The 17999-nt window shown below is 52.2% G+C and overlaps 1 long non-coding RNA gene across 2 annotated transcripts; it reads right to left on the reverse strand.

Annotated features, from left to right (window-relative positions):
- Positions 1–5249: 5249 nt before the first annotated feature.
- LOC107152848 lies at positions 5250–16178 on the reverse strand. Of its 2 annotated transcripts, XR_001504828.2 has the most exons (3): positions 15265–16036; positions 8875–9122; positions 5250–8776 (listed from the first exon to the last, which is right to left on the reverse strand). It is a non-coding gene; the product is annotated as an uncharacterized LOC107152848 (long non-coding RNA). The 2 variants fall into 2 exon arrangements; XR_007343202.1 differs by having other exon boundaries at positions 5250–9122; positions 15265–16178.
- Between the last annotated feature and the right edge of the window lie 1821 nt (positions 16179–17999).

The raw sequence follows: 17999 nt of genomic DNA on the forward strand, positions 1-17999 counted from the left end.
CCAGCTTGGGCAGGAGGTACCTGGGCAGGAGAGAGGCCTGCGGAGTCGAGTTTCAGCCCAGGAGATGGCAGCTCAGGATGGGTCTCAGGGCCCAGTTGGGTCTGGTCTACTGAGCAAGGAAGCCAAAGCAGCTCCCCAGGAGTGCAGAGCACCCCACGCTGTGGGATGGTGTGACCGTCTGTGTGACGGCGCAGTCACCAGGACCCACGGCCAGCACAGAGAGACCAGGCTGGGAATGTGCTTCCAGTGCTGCTCCAACAGTGGGTTGGGCTGAGGCAGCAGGAGAGAGGGAAGTGACCTGGGAGGGCATGGGGTGGGCTGGCAGAGGACACCTCCTCCTGTCCCTCCTCTCACTTGCTCCCTATTCCTCCTTCACTCTCCTTCCAGGCTTCTTTTCTGTCCTCCAGGTTCCAGGTCACAGCCAGGAAAGTGGCCAATGCAGCTGAACCCCAAGGAGACTGAACTGAATCCAGGAAATAGGAAAATAATGAGGCTGAGAGGAGCCCGGGGTCCTGAGCCACAGGGTGGGAGGAGAAGGAAGGGGCAAAATATCCCTGGAAATGAGCTCAGGAGAAAAGCCAGCAGGGGGGCGGCTGCCAGTGGGGCATCCTGAAGCCATGTCATGGATGGCATTTACTCGGCATCTTGGGATTTCCCTGCAGACCCCCGGGCGGAAGCCATTCCCATGCTGTTCCTCCTGCCATGTTGCCAAAGCTCCCCAGAGTCACTAACCTTCCTAGTTAGCCTCGGGCTGAAACTCAGAGGTTCCTAGATATTAAAATTTAACATGGTCTTCTGTACTTTTCCTTAAAGGAAGAACAAGCTAAAATAGAGAATGTAAAAAGTCAGCTGCGGTGTGATCACTGTTCCTGACCCACAGTTAAGAATTGGACATTTTTGTTCACTCAGGGCACAGCTGTTTGCCGAGCTCCTACCAGGAGCCTCCTTGGTTTGGAAGGTGTCGGTTCCATTTAAACCTTCCCGGTACTTCTACATAATCCTACAATTTGTGCATTTCCCAAATCACGGGTTCATTGAACCCCATGATTTATTATTTCAAGAGAAAACGCAAAAGCATTGTCCCAGTAAGAAAAACCCAGACACAGGCAGCCTGGGCAGAAGGAGAGAATTACCTACAGTTAGCAACGCTGGACCCCTCGGCCACACGATACCGTGGGAGGAGGGTTTCTGACCCCACAGCAAGCAGTATGCAGCAGATGGAGGTTCCTTTTTAATTTTGTTTTGTTTTGTTTCAGTAGAGAAGAATTTTATTTTGAGTATGATCATGAACTTCATAATGGTAATCCAGTCACCGATAGGCCACGTAGACAACAGTGGCCTTGTAAGGTCAGATGGCTTGGTGACGTCACAGCCATCTTGGTCTGTGTGAGCACCTCTGTAACACTCCCTGGGTGATGACACAATCACCCGATGATGCAGTTGTCGGGACGCCTCCCTGCTGTGAAGGGGCAGGGGACTGAAAACACAGTCCTTAATGAGCGTGTTATCTAGAAGAGATTAGCAGGTTCTGAGGTCTGAAAACGCCTACTGACAAGTGCACACAAATATCTAAACAAGACGTCATTACTGTTTAATGTCATTTAAAAGTTTGTTTTTCAGCCCACGCGGGGCCGGCCTCCCTCATGAAGCATTAGCCCCACGTGCAAACGCCCCAGTATGGAAACGCACTGTGACGTCAGAGGAAGGCTGTGTGAGCAAAGTGGCCGAGAACGTCACTGGGACGTGGCTAGGGAATGAGGAAACACGGACCTGCCCAGCCAACTTCAAATGCCATCACTGTTTTGATGACTCATCTCGGAGGACACCCTCCCTCTCAGGGTGTAGACCAGCCAGTTACTGCTGTCAAAGGCTGTGAGCAGGAAGCAAGTGCTCATGCAATCTAAACGGCTTCAGGTGGAGGCCACCCCAGATCTGGAGGAGTTGGAGAGGGTTAGGATGCCCCCGACCTCTGTATGGCTCCTGTCCTGCCCTCAACCCAGGAGCTGCCCTCCAGGGTATCTCAGTCCCTATTTGAATTCCTCTCCAAAGCCCTAGGCCAGGGAGGATCCACACCCGCTCTCTCATCACCCACCTTTCCATCCCAAGGGCAAGGCACTCTGGGTTGGTGCCCTCCCGCACACCACCTCGGTGTGCCAGAGCTGCCTGGGGCCTGGACTCTGACTCCCCTCTGGACTGTAACACCTCAAGGGTGGGGTCGACCCAGCAAAGCCAATGCCAGGCACCCTTCGTATTTGCTGAATAGACCACCAATAATTGCATTATAAACGGATTCTTCCAGATAATTAATGGCAATTTTCAAGTGTTTTTCAACTCTTACTGTTGATGTTTTTTCTACCTACCGGTGAAACACACATTTGGTGAACATCTGTGATGTGCCAGGCATGGTGCCCTGCTGGGGACACAGGTGTATTCAAGGGATCTTTCTTCAGGGAGCTCAGAGCTTCCTGGAAAAGCCAAGAGGTGAACACCTCACTTCAAAATGGCGCCCTGATCCAATGGCTTCCTCCTGGATTCCAGCTCCAGCTTCAAGGCCACCCTTTCCAGGATCTTCCCCAAACAGCCTATTTAATCCCAGCTTCCCTGCTATCTCTGTCAAAGCACCTACTGATTTCCTTTATCTGTGGCTATCCTATTTGTTTATTTGATCATATACTTATGTGTCCCTTGTCTCCCCACTAGAATACAAACTCGATAAAAGAAAAAAAATTGTCTATTTAGTTCTTCCTTGTAATCCTAGTATCTAGCACCTGGTAAGTATTAATAAATATTTCTTAAATTAAGGGATGTAGACAGTGACCTTTTTGAATATTGTATTAAAGATTTGCAGCCCTGGCAATCTTACATAAATTTTTCTGGAGAATAGAAAAGACAAGACCATTTTGTGAAGCTTGATAATAAAACCAGGTAAAGACAGTACAGAAAAGAGAAACCAGGGGCCAGCATCTCCTACAGGAATGCATACAAAAATCCTAACAGGACATCAACAATACATGTCTCTCAATGCCTGTAACTAATAATACCTCATTATCAAATTGGGTTATCCTAGAAATATGATGGTGGTTGGTTAGTAATAAATCATTGATAATTTCACTATTTTAAGAGTTTAGAGAAAAATATAAACAACTCAATAATGGCAAAAAAAAAGACATTTTCATTCATGATAAAAAATGCATAGCTCTCTAGAACTAGATAGTAATTTACTTAATCTGATAGAAAAAATAAATTTAAAAATCTACATAAACATCAATTTGATGTTAAGAAGCATTTTTTAAAGCATTCTTTTTAAAATCATGAGTGAAGCAAAGATGTCTAAGGTCACGTTTCACTCAGCAGAGAAAGTTGACTAACTCTAAGGAAAGGATTGATTACTAACGTGCTGGGAAATTTGGCTTCCGTATGGAACATAAGTTGGATCCCTTCCTCAGATTATTGCAGCAAGTGGGGATGAAAAATTAGCCATAAAAGAAAAACTAGAACCCTTTAAGTAATTAAAAAAATATCTGTCAATCAAAGATACCATGACCAGACCAAGGCGAAGCTGGACGGGGAGATTGGAGTGGGAAGGAGCAGAGGCTCCTGGGAGCTGGGGAGGGGTCAAGACCAGAAGCCAGGGGTGCTGAGCCGAAGGGTGGCAAGGGGTGTGAGGAGCTGCCTAAATATCAAGCGTCCACAGGGAGACGACCACGCAGCATGCGGCTGCCTTAAGGTCCAAAACGAAAGGTCCCAGCCTTCCCTATGTTTGCCAGGGGCTACTCAGATCAGCAGGTCCCAGTGAACTTGGCTGAGTCCCTTGGCTGCCTTGGCCTTGGCGACGAGTGTGTTGGTATTTGAAGGGACGTGCAGGCCCCGGTTGTCAGGTCACTGCTGACCATGAGTGATGGCGCCTCTGTTCCCTTTCTTCCTAACCAGCACAGGCACTTGAGCACTTAGTACATGGCCTTCCAGGAGCATGGACACTTGGAGGAGTTGATGATTTCTGACCTTTACTAGCTGAACTGGCAACTTTGAGCAAGGAAATTAGAAATTTTGAGTTATTTCCAATTGGCTGAATCATAATAGTAATTGCAAAGCAGAGTCCCAGAATCCCAGACGTTTGGCTCTCGGTGTTTGACAAGCCCCATTCTTTTTGACCATGAAAATGTAAGATCTTGGGACAAAAACCAACTGATTTCCTAAGGTCACACATTAGATCAGTGACATCCAATGGCAGTTCCCAAACATTCACGGGACACCAACTCTGCGAAGCACTCAGTTGGTTGCTGGGGACACGGTGGTGAATGAGACAACACGCTTGCCCTGAGGAGTCAGCTTTCACATTGTGAGAAAAAGGTGACAAGTGTGTAAGCAGTTATGTGAAAGCCATCATCCCAGGCAGATTCTCGGCCAGATTTCCCCTTTCCTTGTATGTTTGCCTCCTGTGTCCCCACAGCCAGGTGCAGAGCTGCCCTTGGAGAGCTGGGGACTTGATGAAGGGCGGTTGCAGGGCAGGCAGCCCACACTGCAGTGGCTGAGCCAATTCAGGGCTCATGATCTCACCTCCTCCACTGATGCAGCCAGGAACTGCATGAGAGTTAGGTGACAGTCACCTCGTTTGCTTCTGATGTTACCCTGGGAGAGAAGGTTTGTTCTCCCCACTTGTCAGATTAGGAAAGTGAGGCTCAGATTAATTAAATACCAGGTCAAAGGGACATGGTAAGTGGCAGGACTAGAATTCCTTCCACTCATTCAATCTGTGAATATTTAATAAGTCCTTTTTCAGGACTGGGCTATAGGGATAAAATGGAGGAAAAAAACCAAGCACGAAATATAGCCTTATATGGAAGACAACTGTTAAACAATGATTATGTTTGTGATGCATCTACTAAAAATCATTTATGTCAATAAAAACTTTTATAAAGTCCAGAATGCTGTTCATAGATTTCTCAGGTCTACAGTGATTTTGTTTTCTATTTTATCACTCTCAACTCGTATTTATCATTGGGTGGGGATACTTTCCTAGATGCTTGACTTCAAGCCTTATCTCATACCTGAGGCTATGCATTGTCCTCTGAGTGCTGCTTTTGCTGTGTCTCACAAGTTTCACTAGACTCTTCTTTTATTCTTGTCTCATTCTAGACACTTCGTAATTCCCATAGTGATTTCCTTTCTTTAACGCAATACGTTATTCAGCAATACTTAAAAGCTTCTATTTTAGTTTGTCTTGACTGCTATCACAAATATCATCTGGGTGATTTATAAACGAGAAATTTATTTTTCACAGTCATGGAGGCTGGGATGTTCAAAAGCATGGTGCAGGTCGATTCAGTGTCTGGGGAGGGCCGCTTTCTGAGTTCCAGATAGCATCTTCTTGCTGTGTGCTCACATTGGTAGAAGGGACAAGGCCACATGAGGACTCCTCTCTCAGGCCTGGTCCCATTCCTGAGGACTTTACCTCCATAAGCCAATCACCTCTCAAAGGTCCTGCCCCTTAAAACCATCACCCTGCAAGCTAAGGTGTCAACATCCTGAATCTGGGGAGACACCAACCATAGCAAACCTCCAAACATACTTTTATCTTTTTACTGTTGATTTTTTTTTTTTACAGATGCACATAAATACATTTACTCACTTAAAACAACATTTTGAAATAATTATTCAGAAAATAAAAGCAAAAAACACTTTAGTGACAATTATCTGGATTTTTTCAGGAAAAAAAATTATTTCAGTGAAATGTCCTACCTATGATAATGAACCCCCTACAGGTATAAAATATCTTAGATTTGCATGGTACATCTTACTTTTCAAAGAAAATTCACAAATGTACGTGACTAAAACTTCACAGGGTTTTTTAGTTTTGTTTCATTTTGTTTTACTTTTTCTGGTTATTGTTTTGGCTCCTTTTCTTTTTCTTTCTTTCTTTCTTTTTTTTTTTTTTTAATTTCCGAATGCATTTTGTGGTAGACACTATCTGTTAGCTCCCAGAACTCTCCCAGTCCTTCTAAGGTCTCACATGACCAGGAGCCAGAAATAAATAAAAGATTGTATTTTGCAGATTCCCCTTTCAGAATTCTGTTTGGAGTCCACCAATAAGAGACATTCTCATGAGATGTGGAAGGTTGAAGAGTTTACTGTTGATTTTTAATGTAATTGCTTGTGCTCAGAGACAGTTAGTATGATCTTAATGCTCTGGTATTTGTTGAGATTTACTTGAATAAAATGAATTTGTTCCCTTAATAAATTATTTACACTGTAGATTTTTATGAACATCCATACGCCCTTAAACTTTTGTAAATACATCTTGGCTACAGTTTGCATATTCCTGTATAAATCAAACTTACTCAATACCTGTGCTGTTTTGCTTGCTGCCTGATTAATAGAGATGTGTTCAACTTGGATTTCTCAAGTTCTGCTTATATTTCTGGGTTTGTCTTAGATGTTTTGAGATCGTTTTAAATTGGCTCTACAGTTCAAGACGCATATTGTACAAAGCCCCTTGTTTAATGATTATGAAGACCTTCAAGACAACTGAACATTAAATCAAACCAGAGGCTCTTGGGCCCTCTGTCCACCCAAGAAGCTGGCCCTGCTTGGGCCACTCGGGTCGGTGTGGCTGATGGAAAGGACCTCCACCCACTTTGTGACCCTTGGAGAAACGTTCCAAGTTCACGTCTGATTGGCAGGTGTCTAACCAGCATCGTATCAGTCAAGGGTTGGGAGGTGGGAGCCCGTCACAGTAACACATCATAAATCTCCAGGCATGCTCTTTGCATTTTAAAACGTACGTTCCTGGAAGTGTTTATGTTTCCATTTACTTTTGGCCGTTGGTAGATCCCCCCTCCCTTGGAACAGCAGGCTCTGGGGATATCTGTTTAGACGACAGTCCACGTTTGCAGCAGACAGTGGGGTGGCCAGCATGGAGGTTTACCCAGGAGGGTGGAGAGAAAGATCCCAGTTCTGGTGCAGCTGTCCTTGCTCAGCTCTTACCATCCTTGGAAAGAAACCGCTGGGGACTGTGAAGTAAGTGGTTTTTGCCTCTGGGGTTTTGTTCTGAAACCCCAAAGGAATAAATAGCCTCACTGAAAAAACATTCCTGCCTGACCATTTGATCTTGGGCTGGCACCTACGGCAGGGCGTGTCCGCCCACCCACCCTTGGTGGGCACAGTGAGTCCAGGGTCACTTGTAGCCCTCAGGGCTGGGATGGCCATGAAATCAGAAAGCACAACTCCAGCAGAGGCCCAGAGAGGCAAAGTGACCTGCCTCGGAGTGCTGGACTCAGCACCCGGAGCAAACTAGCAGCAGAGCCAGGGCCTGCTGTCCTCCGTCTCTCCTGACCCCTCTAGCCCTTGGCCCCCCACCTGCAGCCATCACCTGCTGAAAAAGGTGATTTTGGTCAAGGAAAGGGTTCCCTGGGCTGCTGGGCCACTCACTCTTTATTCCCGGTCACTGGTACTAGAGGTGTGCTCAGAGGAGACCACCTGAGAAAGGGGGAGGAGGGGTGGGAGACAAAGAGACGGTCCAGTGCAGCACAGTGGCCCGAGTCATGCTGCTGGGTCTTGCTTGGCATCTCCTCCCAGCCTCCTCCTGGGTCTTGGAGCCCCTTGCCCATGTGCCCGTGCCCTGGCTGCTCGACCCCACCTGGCACACAGGTGACCAGCAGCTCATTCCCATGTGGGCTCAGATGGCCACCTGGACTCTGCCCCACAGCCTGCCACCTCTCTGAGCCCCTGATTCACTGGTCTGGCCTCCCCTGAAGACCAGGCCTCAGCTCCGTCCTCCTCACGCCTCACCCTGGCCCAGCTCCATATGAACTTGACTAATAGTCCTTTATGAGCCCAAATCTGCCCCTCTAAGATGGCCCCGTGTCCAGGCCTCCTTGCAGTTGCTCTGGGCCCCACACAAAGCTCACGGAGGCCCTGAGTGGTCTCTTCTCCTGAGGGTCACCCTCATCCTGTGGTTTTCCAGGACACTCGGGCCCCCAGTCTTCTGGGCGGTTCTCCGTCTGGGCTTGTCCTCCCTGTGGCAAGGCCCGGAGCCAGCCCAGCACTGCAGCTCAAGAACAGGCTCACAACAGTGGGCTCCAATGCTGTGTGTGTCTGCGTGAGTGTGTGTGTGAGTGTGAAGGGGAGAGTGAGCCCGCGTGAGTTTTTAAATCATGTGTATACGTGTGGGTGTGTATCGTGTCTCGGTGTCACTGTACGTAGAGTGTGCATGTGAGTTAGTGTGTGAGCCTGCACACGTGTGTCCGTGTGAATGTGTGAGAATGAACTGACATGACTGTTAGTGGCGTGTGTGTGTGTGTATCTGTGTGTGTGCGTGTCTCTGTGTCTCTGTGTTTTCTGAGTGTGAGTGTGGTTGTGTGTCCATGTGAGTGTGTGTGGTGTGTGTGTTTGTGTGAGTGTGTTGAGTGTGCACATGGCTGTGTGGACCTGAGTCCCCTCGGGGAGCCCCCAGGGGAGAGTGGTGTGGCAGCTGCAGAACAGCCGGGTGGTGTGGCACTTGTGCACTGCGGCGCTGAGCGCGGGGCTTGGCACCCGGGAGGGAAAGCTCCGCGGCCATGGCCTCGCCATCACCAGGCCAGTTTCCGATTTGGGCTTATTTAGTCACAAATTCCCTGTCGCATTTCCATTTCCTGTAAGAAGGGCAAGGGCAAAGCGGGGCCTGGAAGGTCCCTTCCTGTGCTCTACAGCCAGCGGGGATTCCTGCCAAGGGCATGACCCAGAGTTCTGTGCAGAGAACCCACAAGCCCCGGACGCGGTGGCCACATTCCATTCAGCGCTGTGGGAAAACAAGGCTGTGTTACAGATCGGGAGAGGAAATGGAGCCCTGCACGGAGTGAGGGAGAAACGGAGATTTGCTGTGCACACAGTTCATACCTCGGGGGTCCGAGGGGGGTCCTGGCCCTGGGTGGCACCCTCTCGCCTGCCAAGGTGGCGTCTTCTTGGAGGGCAAGCTGGAAAGCCCATTTTTCAGGCACAGGAAGCTCCGGAGGGCCGAACGACAACTCAGGGTCACACGGACTCAGTCAACGCGGATCCCAGACTCACACCCAGGTCTGTGCCACTCCAAAACCAGCATTCTGGGCCCCAGAGGCCTCGGAGCGGGACTTCCTGTACTCGCCACCCTGCAGAATGAAAATATCCCAGCTGTCCTCACGCGTGAGGCAGTTCTCATTCTGCTGCCAAGCGTTGCCACCAAATCACTCTAAATTGGGCAATTAGCAGCGTGGTTTGCGAAATGAGGAACAGGATATGCTCTGACCCCTGGAACTTCCTCCCCACTGAACTCTCCAGTTTCAGCCAAGCTTCAATTTTAAAAAGTGGGAGTGGGGGGGGAGACAGTGCCTTAGACCAAAGTTTCAGCCACGTGTGGCTTCCTGGGAGCATCGTGCTAGATGCCACTAGTGTAAACGCAGAACCACAGAAGCCGGCTGAGCGTGAGTGCAAACAGCTGATAGCTTAGCACAGGAGAAGCAGCTTTGAGTGGGACAACCAGGGACATGTGGGCAAAGATCATATGCGGGCGAACCACCCAGGAAGACGAATGATCCTCAAGCCCAGGAAACCCGCTCAGCCTCACCCTTATCAAGTGGGATCTAAGAGCTGCCATTGTTAGAGGCTGAGCTCCCGCACTGAGCCCCCAGGACCAGGCCAGAATGGAGTCGCTCCTGCTGCAGCCCCACGTCACCAAACGGAAACTAAGTGAAGTCTCCAACCTTCTGAGAAACCAGGAGAGAGATGATGGCCAGATCCTGAAGAGGCCATCCCAGCCGGCATGATGAGCAAGTCCCCTCTGCTAACCTTCTAAAGTAACTTTGAAATGACCGACCCACTTGTTGTTCCCTGATTCTGCTTATTTGGTCCTTTGTCTGCCTAGTAAGCACACCTTCTCTGCTCGGGTCCTTGGACACCTTTTCTAAATTTTTAGGTGAGATGATTTCCCTTCGTGGATCACTAACAAAGGCCAATAGATCTTTAGACTGAATTTGTTGAGACTTTTAATACCATTAAACAAATAAAGGAAAATTAGAATACTGGGATGTTACTTTTCTCCAAGTAGATTAGCAAAGATGATGCCCTATCCAGAAAGCAAAGGGGCAGACCCCGCCCCCCACAAGCCTGGGGTTTAAATCTTCACGATAAGCAATCTGGCAGCCATGGAGAAAGCCTTTAAGAGATGGGTGAACTTGGCTCAGTAATTATTTTAAGGCTTTATCTCAAAGGAATCAGTCAAGATGTAGGCAGAACTGAAGATAATCATTGCCCTTGTTATTTGTATTATTGGAAAATGTGGAATAAATAGCCTAAAAGACAAACAGGAAGTTGCTGATCCTGAAAATGAGAGTGACTCCAGATAGGGAAGACGTATGGTCCACTGGACATTCCACAGCGGCACAGTGTCCGTCTCCAACCCAGGGTCCTCCCAGGGGCTCAGGATGCCTCTCCAGTCTGCCAGGGAGGCGCCCCCTGGCTATGAAGAACTGGGGATATAGCTGCTGCTGACACCCAGGGCACCCACTCAGGGCAGTGCGGGGTCCAGGACTGGGAAGAAGAGCAGGACACACGGGCCCTGGCATCCAATCTGAAGCCACGTGTTTTCTAATATGGGGCTGATTAAATAATTCCACCAAGTCCTTGCATATTTCAACCTCATTTATTCCACCATCAACTGCACCCTGCCACTTTGAGGAGCGCTTGGGGCCCATGTGGGGAATGATACAGAGAGAAGGCCAGGAGTGCTGATCTTCTGACACCCATCAACTGTGTGGCCTTGGACCTCTCGGAACACCAGGCTCCTCCTCTGAGAGCCCCTGGCTTGGGCCTTGGCCTACTCAGATGCTCAACCCTTGACTGACATTGCTGGTGTGATCTTCCCCTGCAGCCACAGGACTCCTGGGGACTCCCATGATTCTCAGCAGCAACAGCATACCAGAAAACAGAAGGAGAGAAAGTTCAAAAGCCCAAATCATGCTTAAGAGAAGGGGAAAGAACCCTTGCCTGTTACACGTACCTCGCAACCATTCTTAGCAAGCTCTGAATGAAACAGACTCAGGGACATGGTGGCCAAGTTGACCTGCCACTTCGCTGCCCACCTCCAACCAGGGGGAAAAGCCCTGCCAACCAGGCAGGTTGCTAAAGCCAGGCTGCTCTTCCCCCAGGCTGCAGGGTCCTGCCCTGCGGGGGTCTGCAGCTCCTGCGCAGCATCCGTGTGGTAGTGGGGGACATTGCTGTCTCGGCCAGCTCCCCTCTCTCTGCAGGCGTAGCCCACTCCAGATGCTGCGAGGCTTGGCTGGTGGCTGCTCTCAGCCTCACCTGTCTCCAGAGGGTTGAATCAGACTTTGTCCCAAGCCCTTGTATGTTCTCCAAGCCCATTGAGCTCCCCTAAAAATGATCTAGTGTTCCCATCTTGCCCTCCCCGACACATGTAGGTTTCTGAGTTGTGTTAGGTCTGGGACAGTGATTTCCCCTGCGCACGTGATAAGTTTGCAAACGGTCTCCCCGGTTTCCGGTGTCTGTCAGTGTATCCCAGCAAACCTTCAGAGGGCAGAACGGAAATTACCTTCACCCCTCGAGACCTCCCTGCTAAACAGCTTCCCACAGTGGTGGGGGGCACAGTGAGGAAACGGGAGAGGCACCCGCAGGAATGAGCTGCAGCCTCGGAGCTGCCCTGAGCCTCCTTGGAGCTGACCAGGGGGATGGAGTGTCCTCTGTCTTGATCCATCCTGCTCTTGACCTTCGGGGGCCGTGGCAGCCACACCAAGCCTCAAGCACACACCTGTCAATCTGTGTTTCAGCAGAGAGAAGCCTCCCACGGGTTTTCAAAGATGAGGAAGCTTGAACTCCAGTCCCAGGGGCAGAGAACTCCTTAGTTTATTCAATCCGGCCTCCCTCACCTCTTGCTGGATTCTGAAAATTGTCCTGTGTTTTCCCACCTCCTCGTCCAAGACTGCTCGTTTCAAAAACAGTCGGATTTTCCTCAACCTACCTTGGAACTTAAGTCCCAGGAAAAGCCAGCGTCTAATTCATTTTGCATGCTAAATTATTACAATCGAAAGGCAAAGTCTCTACTGCGCAGCTTTAAAAACATCTGTGTTTTTCTTTTGACTTTTGGGGATAATTATCCCAGCTCATATTGTGATTGCTAATTACTAAGCTAAACTAACCTGCTGAAGGCTGGCGGAGGGGGGCCTCTTCTCAAAGCATTTTCCCCAGAGCATGAAATTCTCTGAAAATGGAAACAGAAAATGTGCCTGTCCGGGTCTCTCCCCCGCCTGCTCCTGGGCTGGGCTCCTGCAGGCCCCATGGGAACCTGGGCTGTAGATCCCAGATCCAGAGTCCAGGCAGAGGAAAGCAGGGACTTAATTTTGCCAAACTGCTGGATGTCGATGTGTGTGTGTGTGTGTGTGTGTGTGTGTGAACAAATAATTGATCTGACTGAAAAACTCGACACACCATATGCTATGTTGAAGAAAGAACCCAGTAAGCAAGGTGCTTATCATTTTCAAAATTTTCTTCAAAGCCAGAGGTGACATCATTGAGAAGAGGAATACGTAATGCATCCTCTTGAACCAGAACTGAAACTTCTTTGCTAAAACACGGAACAAAACAAGAACACCCACTTCCTCATTTGCTTGAGCCCTTTGTGGGTCCCGCACGCTGCCGGTACTGGGACAGGCACAGTCCTGCCCTCCTAGAGCTCAGAGATGGGAGGGTACTCCTGAGAGGACACGGTGATCCTGAGCCAGGCCAGCAGGGTGCTGGCAGGAGGGAGGGGTTCCATGAGACTAGCAGTGGCCTCCTGCTTGAGAGTAGAGCTGGAGGAGGCTGGGGGTGACCAAACCTACAGTGAGAGGTGAATTGGGGCCATCCCAGGGAGACATGGTAAGAGTACTGAAGACGGCAAAAACAGCATACCCAAATGTGACCATTCAGGGACAGCTGAGAAGCCAGCAGAGCCCAGAACACCAAGGTGCTGAATGCTGTCCTATAGAGCAGTGCTGGGGAGCCAGTGAAGGTTCTAGGCAGAAGCATCACTAGCTGTGTCCTCACTTGACATCAACATGTCCTCTTTAAAGACCTTGAATAGAGACCTGTAACGACGTATAATGAGCCCCAACTTCGTGCTGGGCTATTTGAGCACAAGGAAAACCCTGTCCTGGAATGAATCTGTGGGTCAGGTACACAAACAAACTGTAGAACCCGGGAATCTTCATCAGCCAAGGGCACCTGGGACCTGAAAGCCCATGTTTTCTATGACGATGATGGTGACAATACAAACCACTCTCGACCCGACAGTCTCCAGGGGCCCCCACCAGGTAGGGACGCCATCTGTGTGACAGCAAAGAAAGAAAACCATGCTTGCCTCCAGGCGTCCCTTCCCCCCCAGCGAGGAAAAAGGGATCTCCGTGGCTCAGAAATCCGAGGAAATGCGGAGGCCCGAGCTCACTGGGCAGGTAGCGGGGCTGGGAAGCTAGGAGAGGGGAGGCCGCCCCAGCAGGGACCAGGAGAGAGCGAGGAGGCCAGGCCCGAGCAAGGGCTTTCTCCTGGACAGAAGGGAACTGGGGGGCTGTGTCCCTGGATGAGCTTTCTCTTGGGCTTCCAAGGACCCCAGCACGCACACCCTCGGCTCCTCCGGGTCCAGCTGGTGTCCTGTTTCCCGCGGCCAGTGTGCAGACGTGGGGCTCAGCCGGGGGAGTTACAGGGGCAGTCCTCACGGTAAGTCCGTAAAATAAGGGTCATCCAACCTCACAGCTGGGACAGGCTCAGGTTGGAAAACGGCTGCCACACCAGCTGGTGCCAGAGGAGGCCGACCTCCCACCCACGGGAGGCCATTGGCAGCAGGAGGCTGACTGGATAATTGGGCTGAGGCAGGCCGGGCTTACTGGCCAGACAGAGAAATGCAGGCATCAGGAACAAGCCCTGCGTGTCTGTACAAGAGGATACCACAGGGACCTCCTCCCAGCAGGACGAGGTTGGGCGGGGGGCGGGGGTGAGATTCCCCGTCCTGCCCTGTAGAGTCTTGGGGGCCTCAGAGCTGGGAAGAGCCCCTCAGGAAACCAGCCCTGCAGAGCTGCCACCTCGCCCTGTCGCCTGAGGGGCCTCCACCTCAGGTCAGCAGCCTGGGGACACGTGGAGTGGCAGCCGTCTTAGTGGAGCAGGTTGGAACCTACCTTCCACCTGCTAGTTGGTCTCAACCTGAGGACACCAGATGCCACAAGAAGGCCACCTCCCGGCCTTGTGTTCCCGGAAGGTGAGGGTCCTGGAGGGCTATGACTTGCCTGACCAGCAGCCACCCCCCTTTGTCCTACAGACTGACTTGGGGAACTTGGCCTCCACATTAGACCTTGCCTTGGTGGGATTGTTGTTAAGGGTGGCCCCTGGCCGGGTGGCCCAGGCTAGGCCTCTTGGGAGCTCTTCTAGATCTGGGAGCCTGGGCAGTGCCTGGCCAGCCATCCCTGAGCTTCCCCGCAGGACTGTGAAGGCCTGAATCCCCCCGCATGCTCCCTGGGCTGGTCTGCAGGTGTCAGAGAAACTCTGCTGCTTGGGTCAGGGAAGTCTGGCTGGCCGCTGGAGACACCCAGAAGCCTTGACAGTGACCCACTCGCCTGCCTGCCATTCACCTGCTCATCACGGGGGACGCAGGGCACCAGCCCCTCACAGGCCTCTGCCCCATCCAGAGGAAGCAGGAGTGGGGTAGATGTGAGGGATGGCAGGAGTCCTGTTCAGTCTGGGCTTAGCACAGGTGTTGCCTCGACCTTGGGGTTGGCATGGCTGTCCCCTGAGAGGGGCACCCACGTCCCCATCTGGTCCCTGGTAGACCCACCCTTCAGCCCAATGCATCCCTGGGTTGCCCATTCCCCTGTGTCCCCAGCACCCACAAGGCTCTCAAGGGCAGTTCAGCTCTGCATACCCCACCAGCCCCGCACAGGCCAGGCCCTGGGCAGGTGGCAGGGCACAGAGAGGAGCACCAGCTCTTGTGGTCAGAAACAGCAGGGAGCCAGCAGCCACCGCCCTCCCCTAGTGCTCAACTGACCCTCCCACAAAGCTCAGGGCATCAGAGGACTCTGCCCCAGTCCCCCAGCAGGTGCGAGCCCAGGGAAGGATGGAGGTGCTGGACGGCAGGCCCTCCGCGGCAGAGAGGGCCCGCTGTGCCCGCGATGCTCACACTCCCGCCCACGCATGCACAGACACACAGTCACACACACGGTCACACACACGTCCTGCTGCTCACAGACCCGCGGGCACCACCCCCACACCCACACCTACCAGGACACGCGGGTCCTCACGTCTGTCTACAGCCACTGCCACACACAGGGCCGGCTCCTGGGAACACAGAGGAAGCCCCTTGTCAGGGGCCTGTCGACACCACCATTCCTGCCAAGACACCCAGGCCCGTCCAGGAGGAGCCAGGCCAGCCCCTGCCCAGAAGGCCAGCCCAGCCCCATGGGGGCCTGTGGACTGCAGCGCGCCCAGAGCCCTGTGGCCGCTCAGCGGTGACCAGCGTGGGGCTCCTTCCCTCTCTCCTCAAGTTCTCACTGTTCAGGGAGCCAGTTCCTCCGCCTGCTTCCAGGGTGGGGCAAACAGCAGGCCAGCTCTGGGAGACAAGGGCGGTGTCCCTGTCCCTAGGGTGCACAGTCCCCAAAGCTCTTTGGTGCCTCCCCTGGGCAGTCAGTGGGGGCCACCCTGGAAACCAGCAGCCCAGAGCCAGGCTCCTCACCCCCAGCCCTGTCACCTTTGCCCCAAGCTCCTCCTCTCTCAAACGTGGGCCTCTGGAGGCAGAGCCTCTCACCCCAGCCGCCCCCTCCCTCCCTCGGGCCTCATTTGTTCCTGTGGGATTTTTGATATGGGTTAAAATCCAGACGTCCAACTGAGTTCCTAGAACTATGGCGACTGGAGTAACAATCGGGCAAAATCATATTTCTGTAAAAAAGCCAGAGTTGGTTTTTTTCTTACTGGTCTCTGGGTGTGCGCTCTGTGGGATTGACTGACAGTTGCCCAATAGAGGGGCTGGGGTGAGGTTCAAGCTCCATTTACTTCAAAGCGCAGCCCCTGTGTAGGCCACCCACCTTGGCTCAGGCAAGAGGGACCCACTTTACAGATAAGGAAACTGAGGCAGCTGGGATGAAGGGGCCGGAACCGTGCCGGCTGGAGAAGCCCTGCTGGGTTCAAAGCCTGCCATGTGCCTGCCCTCACTCAGCCCTGGTCCCTGGGCAGAAGCACTGGCCATTTAGCCTGAGGCTCCCTGCTGCAGACAGCCCTGTCCTCTGTCCTTGGTGGCCCTAAGTGCACATTCCTGCCAGCCCTGTGTGGTCAGCCACGTTCTGCCTTGGGCCAGCTGCAGATGGGAGCCCTGGCGTGACCCACAAGAAAGACAGTGACAATCAGGACAGGATGGTGACTTGCTCAAATCTCTCCCCCATCGCTACGAGCTGGCATTGACTGAGCAGCCCTCTGACAAGACCACTCCACGCACTTGGGGTATGTTTAATCCTCACCACAGCCTGGTGCTCCTGGCCCTGAAGTGCTGATGAGTAGCCACCTTGTGGTGACCCTGGCTCAGCCTAGGCACAGAACACCCAGGCTAATCCTCTGGGGCCAAAGTGTCCAATTCTCTGCTGCCCAGGCAACCTGGGCAGCAGGAAGGAAGCCTGGACCAACGTGCTGCCTCAGATTCTGCATCTGAGACACATTCCCCTCTCACCAGTGAAGCCACATTCTCCCCTCAGCCCAAGAGAAATTACAGACCTTTCATGACACTGCACAGCTGGGAACGCTGTTTCTAAAAATAGAAGTGGGCTCCCGTTTATAGCTCGCATATTATCCCTCTAGGCTGCGCCCTTGCTGTTCTCCATGTGGGCCGCGAGGGAGGGCCTGTCCTGGCCAGCCCTGCCCAGAGAGAAGGGCGAGCCCCCATGAAGGCCACCCTGCAGGGCCGAGGCCCGCCTGCATCTTGAGAGGTCCTGGCTGCACTGGCTGGGGCTGCTGGGCTTCTGATGACACCAGCAGGCCAGTTCCACTCTGTGAGCAGGTGGACAGGGCTGGAAATCCCTGGATGAAGTCCTTTCTGATGACATTCTACGGCGTCTTTAACCAGACCCTGCAGAGTCAGCATCGATGACAGGGAGGAGGAGGCTTGCTTGGGTCTGATGCAGACAGGGGCAGCTTCCTACAGGCACCCTTGGGTTAGGCAATTCAGCTCTCACAGCTGCCAGGCTTGCCCTGGTCCCTGCACTGCAAGGGACACCCTGAGGCTGAGTGAGAAGAGTGGCGTGGAGCATGCAGCAGGCTGGCCAGCTGAGTGGCTCCTGAGTCCACCTGTCTCTACCACAATAGGGACACTTGGCACGTGATGCCATGCTTCTCCCCACCAATCCCGGCACATGCCAATACCAGTCTGTGGACACCTGGCCCTGCTCTGCTCTACTGTGCCCCATGCCCCTCGTGTTAGAGCCGTCGTTTGCTGGCATCGAACATTCTCAGAGTCCTGGAGAGCCGTTTTTCTAGATCCTGTTCTGGCTGCTGCACAGGACCGTGTAAGGCCAGGTGCTAGACGGGCTGTGCTTCTTGTTGTTTCAGAAGAGACTGCCCTCCAGTTCTCATTCTCCTGGGCCACAGTTTTGCTGCCCCTTCTGGCTTTCTAAGAGGACATGATGACTTCCTTATGGTCACACTTCACACACGCTGTTGTTCCTGAGGTGTTGCTGGGATCACCTGCAGTCCCTCTCTCCACGAGGTTCGTCGTCTCCGTGGGAGAGAGAAGCCACCTTTGTTTTCCTGGACTTCATCTTCCGATTGGAGAATACCCTTGAAACTCTTGAACCTTCTAAAGGCCACCGCTGGACACTTGGCGAAAGACGTTTTCCCCAATCCTGATGACATTGAAGCCAGCACTTTCTTGGCCAGCCAGGAGGCCCGTTCAGAAGCAGAGGGCTGGCAGTGCCTGAATTGCAACCTCTCAGACAAGGAAACCCCATTGGGGACACATTATGCAAATGAAGCCA

This window comes from Marmota marmota, unplaced genomic scaffold, assembly GCF_001458135.2.
Source record: "Marmota marmota marmota unplaced genomic scaffold, marMar, whole genome shotgun sequence".
Classification (NCBI taxonomy): domain Eukaryota; kingdom Metazoa; phylum Chordata; class Mammalia; order Rodentia; family Sciuridae; genus Marmota; species Marmota marmota.